Below are 11294 nucleotides of genomic sequence, written 5' to 3'. Positions count from 1 at the left end.
TCACTTAACTAAACACCAAAGCTGGGTTGACCACGAAATTATTATATAATTGACTAAACAACAATATTGGTCTGACCTTGAATTTATATATCTTATAATACACCATTGAAATATTATATTACTTACTAAACAAACATATGGGTCTGACCAATGAAACTTTTTATATAACTTATAAACAACCAATATGGGACTGACCACTGAAAATATTATATAATTTACTAACAAAAATACGGTCTGACCACTGAAATGTTTATAACTTACTAAAACCAATACTGGGTCTGACACTGAAAATGTTAGAAATTTAACAACATACTGGTTCTGAACTAAAATATTATATAACTACTAAAAACCCTCAATACTGGGTCTGACCACTGAAATATAAATTCACTTACTTAACTCCATTATGGTCCTTGACACTAAAATATTATATAACGTACTTGACACCAATAACTAGGTCTGACCACTGAATATTATCACTTTCTAAACACCAATACTGGGGTACTGACCACTGAAATATTTATATTACTTACAAAAAAAACACATTTACTGGGTTGACCATGACTATTATATAATTATAAAACAACAATCTGGGTTGACCACTGAATTTATATGAAAGTATTATCTAAAATTATAAAAACACCAATACTGGAATTGAACCTCTGAAATTTATATAACTTACTAAACACAGACCAAAAAAAGAAGGTGCGTAGGTTCATATCATGACAAAGACTAATACAGTGTTTAAGCAATTCAATAAAATACTTTTTGGGCTATGTACGTCACAAGGTGAAAAATGTAATATTTGACTATTTCAAGTGGCCAATACACTCTAAAAAAACTAGGGGGTGGAGCTAGGAAAAAATAAGGTTGTGCACAAGGTTCATATCATGATCAATGTACTCATATAAGATTAATCAATTTATATTGAAATACTGTTTGGGCTAGGGCAGTCTCAAGTGGCCTATTTCCGGAAAAACCATAACTCTAAATATTGGGGGCAGACCAAAAAACAAAAGCTGTCTGAAAGGACAGCTAAATCCCCCCAGTGCTACGGGATAGTAAAAAGGGTAAACTCTTGACCTTTAGCTCGTGACCTGGGACATGAACTGACACAAGCTGACTCATGAATTCTGCGCAACGTCTTGATGAAGTGATCATTGACCCAAGTTTCATGAAATCCTTAAAGTGTTAGGGAGATACAACAGCTCAAACCTTGATATTGTGTTGTGACTTTGACTTGAGCTGACATGGCTGACTCATGTCTTGATGAGGTGATCCTTTGACCCAAGTTTGATGAAAAGTCCCTTTCAAGGGGTTTAGGAGTTACAGAGTGGACACAAAATGAAAGGCTCAAACTTTACACTAAGTTGTGACTTGACCTGAGCGTGTGCTGCCCTATAAGTTCTTGCACGTGGTTTTATGAGGTGATCATTGACTCGTTTCATATGAATCTTCAAAGGGTTTAGGAGATAAGAGCAGGACACAACAATGGAAATAAGTTTGCACATTGCTTGATGAAGTAAATTCATTTGGACCCAGTTTTGATGAAAATCTTTAAAGGGGTTTAGGAGATATAGAGCGGATCCAAAATATTAGAAGGCTCATCCGTTACCTAGTTGTGACGTTGACCTGAGCCGGCATGGCTGACTCTATGGGTTTTGCAGTTCGGTCTGCTGAGGTGGTATTTCACCCAAGTTTTATAAAATTCTTTCAATGGTTTAAGGAGATATAAATCGGACACAAAGTGCCGAAGGCTCAAACCATTTGACCTTGAGTTGTAGCCTGGACATTATGATATAAAGTCTCATTAACCTTATCAATAATCTAGTACGATCACAACAAGGCTGGAAGTGAGCGAATGGTTCAAGTACTCCATGCGTCTTGAATGATGTAGTAGTCTCTTGTGACAGCCAGAGATTCCAGAATGCGAGATTCCCTATCACGAGATAAATCTAATCGAGCGAGTCACCCGCCTAGAGAGATTAATAAGCACGTGCGATACACGGTCATGCCTGTCCGACTCTGTGTTTCTGGAGACGGTGAGTGACACGCGCACCGACCCGGATACTTTTCTATAACCACAGCCTCCCTCCCACCTCTTCACTAAAGTCTGCCAAGATGTGTCAAACCTGTGCTCACTTGCCGCGCAAAAAAAAAGCAGGATATCCAACCTAGACCCCCTTGCTATAAGTTCGATTGATCTGAGTTCATTGTATCATGTGTACGCCAAGGCAATTCTGTACCGTCTCTGTATAAGAAACCCTACATCTAAAGAAGATACTCGTCTACCCCTATTAGATCTGTTTATGCCCGCTAGACTAAGTCACTAGCGCTCGCCATCCAAATGTGAATTTTTGACTTTTTCCGGCGGGTCGAGTCGTTTTTTTTATTCTTCTTTTTTCCCCACAAAAAAATAACTCTAAAAAAGGGGGCGGAGCCAGATCGTACAAGGAAAGTGCGATCAATAAACGTCGATTGGCAATCCGTGTCGGATCAAAAGCAACCTTTGTCTAACACGAGGTCAGTTCAGGTATGGTCAAGGTCAAACTCAGGTCAGGTGAAGTTGGAAGATGAGGAATGGGTCAAGGTTACATCTGCCTTAGTATCAGTCATTCTAGTAAGGGCGTATTGTGCTAGATTAAAACGATCCCATTTGGTTAACCTCGTACGGAGGATGGACGAAGACGAAATAACGAATGGACGGGGACAGATAGACAATCACTATATGCCCCCGCATCAGTAGCTGCTGAGAGCCTAAAAATAGGATCGTTGCGCCAGTTCATATCATTAATGAACTCATGCAATGTTTCATCAATTGACATTCCAAATACTATTTTAACTTTGCGCGTCACGACTTCGGCTGACGGGAACGGCCGGACTCTCGGCTGGCAAGACCAAATCTATATGCGGCCACCAAGCATGCGGCAAAAAAATGCATGCTTAAAAACAGATAACAAATACTTAATTCTAGTGTTGCTTTCAAAATTCTAGAAAAGACACTAGGAAAATATATGCTTACCGTTTGTGCTCAGAATCTAAAACACACCTTTGTCCATGATCGGTTATGTTGTGCTTGATCTTTGTCACTAATAAAAACCACAACTTAAAAATGCAGAAAACAAAGCATTTTCAATGAATTGGTATTCCCCGCCGAAGGGTTTTGTGGGAGGAATGGCTAAAAAATATTATCGGGCAAAGAAATTCAGATGGTAATAATAAATTTCATTAGTCAAAATCATTTACATAATAAATGTTATGATTACCTTTGATCCTTTATAAAGAATTTATTTTAACATGGGATGTTTATGTAATATAGCTTATGCTTTTTTTAAAATTAAATGAAGTTAATTGAAATGAGAGGTGGTATGGTACAACTTGCCTGCATGTTGATAACTATTCATGGAAGGTTGAAAAAAAAAATCTAAAGTAAGGATGAAAAAACAAGAGTGTTGTAAGACAGCGCGCTCCACCAATTTGGGGATTCTGATAGTCAAATGAATATTTGTCTGAATAAGAGGACCTTCCTTCACTAAAGGAAGATACCCAAGGGGCAATACTTCCATCAAAATACATCCAAACTAGCAGTCATTCGGCTGGTTTTACAACATATGCAGATGATGATAGATAAAGATTTATATTTTGAGTTTCAAGTCATTATCTTATGTAGTTACAAAGATATGTCCAGAAATCGACAAGTTTGTTAAAAGAATTTAAGTATAAAAGGGGCATAATTGGTTAAAAAATAACAAATGCATGGTAGTTACATCAGAAATCAAAATTAAAAACAAATTAGATATGTACAAATGGGGCATCATTCTTCAAAAATACAATCAGAGTGCTGGGGTATGTAACCCACACTGCAGATGATGATTATAAAATAAAAAATATTTTTAATTGCAAGTCATATCTTTTAGATTACCAAGTATTTGTCTAGTATAGCTTTTGAATAAAACAAATTTAACATTAAAAAAAATAATTTCCAAGTATAACTTCTTTGTGACCTTGACACTTGGGGTATAAGGACCAGCCCAGGATATAACTATGGTCGTATGGGATAATGTTTATGACGAACTTACCTTATGTTTAAGCAAAAAGTAACAAAGATTGGACAGAAAAACAAAGGTTGCCGAAATGGGACGAACAAATAGGGGTAGCGGACGCCGATCGACTCCGGGGTGGAGTCAGTAAGCCCCCCTATTCTCGAATAGTGTGGAGCAAAATGTTTTAGGGTGTGTAGGGAGAAGGGGTGTTGGGACGGGGAGTGGGTGTGACCAGGCAGGGGGTGACCAGATGTGGGTGATCAACTTCACTCATTAATAATAAAATGTTCAGGAAAAGAAATGAAAGAATATTAATGAATCTGCTCCAAAGAATTAGGTTTGTTATGTACAAAATATTGTAGATTTTTAGATAATTAAAGGGCATTAACTCCAACTAAAGATACATATGAAATTGGGTTATTGCACAAAATACATTATAGTGCTCTAAATTTTGTTTTCAGTTTCAAGATTAGTTCGAAATATATCAAAAGTTATGATGCAGAAATTGCAAGTAAAATATTACACGTTTTAGCACTAGAAAACTTCTAAGGGCAATAAAAACTTGGTGTTTTCTTGGGCCAATCTCGGACTGAAACTTGATGGCCAATCATCTCATAGTTGGTTGAACATGTATATGACGTTTGTAAAAAATCAAATAAGGATTTTTTTTTGGGGGGGGAGGGGGGGAGGGGGATTGATCAAGGGTAAGGGGTGACCCAGAAAATTCTACCAAATGGTAAGTTTGTTTGTACAAATCTGTGGATTTTTTACTATTAAAGGGCAATACTCTTAGTTTACAAAAGAATTTCTGATCGGTATAGTGTGTACTACAACAACCATTATGATTTAAGTCTGTTTAAAATTTCAATATAAAAGTCTGATGACCCACTTGGCGGGGCCGCAAAAACTCATAGTGGTGAAACATGTATATGGCGTTTATGTATAAATATTCAATATTTCCTTGATATGGTCGGACGGACGTAAACGACAAAAAAATTGAATGCAATCCAATATACAATATTACAGAATAAGTCATTCATTTATAGGCAACCTATCAATCAGAATGTAGATGTACGTTTTTTCCATTAGTAACACTGTTGATTGTATAACATACAGAAAAGGACATGTGTAAACTGAAAGGGCAAATATAAAATAAAATCGTTTTTGCTTAATAATCCAGTTCAAATAGTCTGGTAAAACTACATTACATTTAATATTCCATATTTGAAAACCACATACACCCGTGATCTTGTTTCTGTGATCTTGAACTTTTTTGTCAGCTGGAACACAACTAATAGCAAGCAATCAGGAAAATAATGTTGCTCTGCTTAAATTCTCTTTCTTCTTTTTGTTATGAGTTTAAAGCCATTTTCAACAGTTGTCAGTTAAGGCATCGCACATGTCACAATTCTGTAATCAGTTCTTACCTTTCAGGGCCGCGTATTTTTCTGTTGAAAATTGTACTAAAGCTTAAAACAGCTGGTCAAATTATCATCAACATAAGAAGGCATATGATGCTTTATAGTATATTTGCGATTGTAAAATATTTTGAGGTCTCGTTTAGTCCGATAAATTTTACCCCAAAATATTGAAAATTTTATGTGCTGTAGAACTCAATATTAAAAAAATATTACAACGACAAAAATTTAGTTAATTTCACATATTCTTGCATACCAGACGGGGGATTTTCGGTTAATTTTTACCGGTGCTGGGGAAAAAACCTCCATCTTACACCCGGGGTGTTAGATGACTTGTGCTGTAAATGACGTATTACGAACTAACTATATGTAGAAGATTTATGTAGTCATTGATATTTTTATTTAAAAAGAAATAAATATTCAGTATTGATGTTCCTATTATTTTCTGATAGTATATTTCTCGATTCAAATCACGTTATTTTATCAAAAAATCCATAACGTTACGCTGCAACTAGGATAAAACAAACCGGAACGAAAATTGTTATTTGTTTTTGAAAAGTCATTGACGTCTTTCCTCTTTACGGACGTTGGTTTCCCGCGCTTTGTTTAAATTCACTGCTATACGAAATAGTTCTAAAAGGAAAGCCGTTCGATTGATTTTATTTTTATTATTATTTCTTGAAATCGGTATGCAAGAAAAAGAATCAATCACTGGTCGCGGGTAAAGATGGGAATATCCGGCACTCGGGTAACAGTTTAGGCGGTAACTCGGCTGGAAGCCTCGTTACCGCCTAAACAGTTACCCTCGTGCCGGATATTCCCATCTTTACCCGCGACCAGTGAAAGATTCTTATAGTACAATATGTATACTGCAAACTCCTACGGATTTTTGTCGAAATTGTTCCTGGTTATTGCACTAGACATAAAAAGACAACCCCATGTAAATTTAATTAAAATGTTGTTTGTACATGCATTACTGACCACAGGTAGCCAGGTAAACCTATACATAATCCTATAATATCACCTGTTTATATACATGTAAATTATATTTAAACAGATAACACAAATTGGATAAATTGATGGTGTTGGGATTTTTGTGTATAATTCAGTAATCAGGTAAAATTTCAAAATAATTTCTGAAGACTTTATTCTTCATGGCCTGCTTTACAATTGGCTGTAACTATCTTTGAAATGTATTGAATATATATTGAGTTTGACTGCAGATAAAATTGCAAAATTTTGTCATAGAAAAATATCGAATAAAGGCATAATACAGGTAGTAAAATGCACATCCTTCTACTTGCATATGTTCACATAGATATTTAAAACATAATTATGACAAATTTATTGACTTTATTGTTACCACTTAGTCATCTTTTATTTTTATGAAAATTTCCATGTAAAATTTTGAGTCAAATGGCTGCCACTGTAGGCGATGCCTTAACCTAACCAGTGTTCCTGGATTATGATCAGTGCAAACCTGTTCTTCGCAAATAACTGCCAACTTGCCTACATGAATCAATTGTGGAGGACGAATGATTTTAGACACAATGTCTTTCAACAAAATTTGAAATCGTCACGGAGAACATACGCCCCCGTTACGATCCGGCGATCCGTAAACCTACGCTCTCCCTATCGAGCTAAGCGCGCCGGCTGATCTCATTTTGTATTTAAAGCCCTGCTACGCTGCTATTCAAATTCCTTTGTGTGTATGCAACCCATGATTACAATAGGAAACAGTTAACCGCCACGTGCCACAGTTTAGCACGCATAACCACAGGTATTTCATATAGAATTTTATATAAAATAGACTCTTTTTTGACAGGCACCACTGTTCATAGTCAGGCTTTAAAACTATTCTAAAGTATTTACTTCCATGGCAACGCCTCGACAACCAACTTTTTTGTTGATTTTTTTTGTATAATAGAAAAATTGTCCTACCCATGATTTTCTAAGTCCAAAAGGGTCATAATTCTTGCAAAAAGCAGGGCAGAGTTATGTTTATTAATGAACAGGGTCAGCTTATGATGGTGAACAACTGTTACAAATTTCAAAGCAATAGCTTTGGTGGTTTAGGAGAAAAGTTGACCTAAACATAAAACTTAACCAAGAAATCTGATATTGCCGACGCCGATCAAGTGATGATAACTCATCATTTTTTCCCCAAATATCAGATGAGCTAAAAATCAAATATTGGTCAAATATTAATTTAGTTGAACGTCGGTCATTCATTTTATATCATTATCTAGATTTTCGTTTACCTTACTAATGCTACGTTTACACTTCCGTCCCTTGTTGCTGCTGCCGACGAGTAACTATTATAGGCATACCATGATGAAAATTGCAAATTAAGCATCTTGCTCATCTCTTTGATGCATATCTCGTTCCTCTTTGGAATCTCTGAAAAGAATGTGAGGATGATCCATGACTCCTATTAATACTCCAATCGTGCTCAAACGTGTCAATCTTGGTCAAATAGTGGCCATAAATCGTAGGAGAGCTTAACAAAACTTGATAACGTGAGGGATCTAAACAGAACGTGACAAAGCGTGATACCATATTGTGGTAATCGTAAGAGAACTTGAGAGAACGTGATGAAATCGTGGCAGATCTCAATCAGAATCGTGATGGTTTCGTAATAAAACGCTGCAGGTAGTAACAAAGCGTAGAAATAAAACAAAATCGTGGTAGATCTCAATCAGAATCGTGATGGTTTCGTAATAAAACGCTGCAGGTAGTAACAAAGCGTAGAAATAAAAAAAATCGTGGCAGATCTCAATCAGAATCGTGATGGTTTCGTAATAAAACGCTGCAGGTAGTAACAAAGCGTAGAAATAAAAAAAAAATCGTGCAATAAATCGCGGAGCTCCGAGCTTTTCTTTAAATCGTGGGCAGCTTGGACATCGTGGCTAAGTGTAAACGCAGCATAAGGATACGAAATACAGAAAGGGGTGTGTAAAAACAGAAACAAATATTTATCGTAGTGTTGCCTTTAGAAATTTCAAACACAGAAAGTAAGACAACATACGCACCTTTTTACCCTACAGTAGAAATCTGAAACCACGTGCACTTTAACTCTGCCACAAAGACACAACCTAAAAAAGAAATAAGACTTTGTTAAACATAAATGTCTCACTTGCAATTGAAATTATCAAAGTTATTTTAAAACACTTGTTTTCATTGGAACAACACTTATACAAAAGGCTTGGCAATCGGTAGAAAAACTCACGACCAAACTTACAAAAAAAGATTCTAGACTGACTGTTTTCACTTCTAGGATAAGAAAACCCTCGGAATTTGACCAAAATATTTTTGATATTTGTCAAAAGACGCTGTAAAAGTTTCATTCAGTAAGTAATAAGGAAGTTTCAAATAAACATTTTCTTCGAATTTTGTACAATACATTTTGATGATAGATAGGGGTTGGGGCTGGGGCAGGAAGCTATACCATGCGCCCCCAAAAACACTTTTTTCATGGGTGCGAGGTTGTTTGCGCGATCAACAATGTTCCCATTAAAAATACATTTGCACAAAACATAATTTGGCTATTTCCATAGTTATAGTTCATTTCAGAAAATAGGAACATGTACATGCGGAAATTCCATCATATCTACGTCAGTTTGAGCATAATCATGGTTTCTCTCCCGATGCTTTTCACTCCGAGTTAATCAATTAAAACTATGAAAATTCTGATGTATTATTCTTTTTTATCAATCTGCAGAACTGAGAAAGCAGTTGCATAAGCTATTTCTTTATAAATAGTTTCCATTGTTTACACTACAGTCGAATTTGCACGATTTTTATCACAGGAAAAACATGTGGTAAACACAAAATGAATAAGTAATATATGTATCGGAAGAAAAGAGAAGAAACAGAAAGAAAATAGAGAAAAAAATATAGGAAGGAAAAATGTACATACCTTTTTAAACATGTCACTTTAATTATATCCGCGCGGGCGCCAACAATAACAATATGTAGTCATAAAAATCACATGCTATGTGAACTTAACATAGCTATTGCCTCGGGAAAAACGTGTTGATTGATTTATAAAGGATGAGTGAATTGTGTAAGACTGTGTCAAACATGTTTTGTACTATTTCATCAGGCTTACCGGGTCGTTGCACCGCACAGCTGTGCTGTGTTACAATTTATGCCTTCCGCATTTACCAAGTTGATTTCTTTTCAAACAAGATTTTCAACTCCGGGGTGACACCTCATGGCCCATATCCGACAGGCCGTAGCAGCTGAGGTTTCGAAAATTAAAGAAAATGATTTTTTTTTCTTGGAGCGCATCGGCACACATGCGCTTACATCATCTTCCGCCACTTCTTCAACGTTGTTGATTTATATGCATTTAGTAAACATGGGACGTAACCTTTTCAGACTGATGTCTGTGAAAAAAAAAATATGTGCACTCTCGGTTTACGAAAGACTTAAAGAAGTTTAAAAGCGTACTTGCGACTTTTCGTAGCATACATGTAAGAGATTCTTTTAGCAACCCCGAGACATTCCCATTTCTTCCCTCTTTCTCCTTTCTATTCTACGTTTAACTTGTTCTATCATTCAAAAATTCACTTTCAATTATTTCGCTAATAATACAGGAAAAAACTAAGACAAAATGAACATACTTAGTCTGATATCTCCTTGTCCACCATCATGAGGCATGCACGTGGAACAAATACGCGACTCATAAGTTAAAAATAATAAGTCATAAGTCAAAAGTCAAAAGTCGAAAGTCATAACTCAAAAGTTAAAAAAAACATAAGTCGAAACTCAAAAGTGGCCCTCCACGGCTTCCATACATGAGTGTTACGATGGTAAAAAGGTCCTTTATGTGTACAGCTCTGCGAATCATCAGGCTCCATTTCTGTACTAGTACTATAATGTAACTTCAAGTTATTACACAAGTATCAACAATATATCATAAAATGATTATACCATTTGTATTTTATTATGATATTAGTTGTACATTTCATACATTTATACATGTTAGATAGACAATAACGACGAATTATTGCGAATGCACAAGTACACGACTATCATTTTCAGACACAGATTTTATAGATGATTACATACATGATATGAAAAAAAAGAAGATACAACCATAAAAGTGTAAAGACAAACGGGTCATGCTACTATTGTTTAGTCAAGTTAACGAAATACTGTAGCGATGAAAATACTTTAAAAAAATCTGTTTAACGACTATATAGCAACTTGTGATGATTAACAGCAATTTACTGTCCATCAATGAAACCGATGTCCACAGACAGGGCTTAATTACCCCTCCACGTTGTCTATGTAATCGAAGTTCACAGACAGGAATTCATTGTCCCTACTTGTTGTCCGTTGAACTGATTGGCACAGACAGGACTTAATTGTCCCTCCACGTTGACCATGTAATCCACGTTCACAGACAGGGCTTTATTTTCCCATCATATTGTCCACTGTTTCGATGTTCATACACAGGGCTTCATTGTCTCTTCACGATGTCCGCGAAACCAAACGGATGTTCACAGACAGGGCTATAATTTGCTTGCATGTTGTCTGTGCAATCAATGTTCTCAGACAGGATTTATTTTCCCTCTATGTTGTCCGTGCAACCAATGTTCGCAGACAGTGCTTTATTGTCTCTCCATGATGTCCGTGAAACCGATGCTCACAGACAAGGCTTTATTGTCTAGCATGTTGTCCGTGGAACTGATGTTCACAGCCAGAGATTTATTGTCTATCCTTTTTCTTCGCGTAACCGATTTGCACAGACTGCGCTTTATTTTCTCTCCATGTTGTCCGTGGAACAGATGTTCACAGACAAGTCTTTATAGTTCCTGCATGTTAT

The sequence above is a fragment of the Mercenaria mercenaria genome, chromosome 10, assembly GCF_021730395.1.
Source record: "Mercenaria mercenaria strain notata chromosome 10, MADL_Memer_1, whole genome shotgun sequence".
Lineage (NCBI taxonomy): Eukaryota > Metazoa > Mollusca > Bivalvia > Venerida > Veneridae > Mercenaria > Mercenaria mercenaria.
This window is presented reverse-complemented; position numbering follows the sequence as displayed.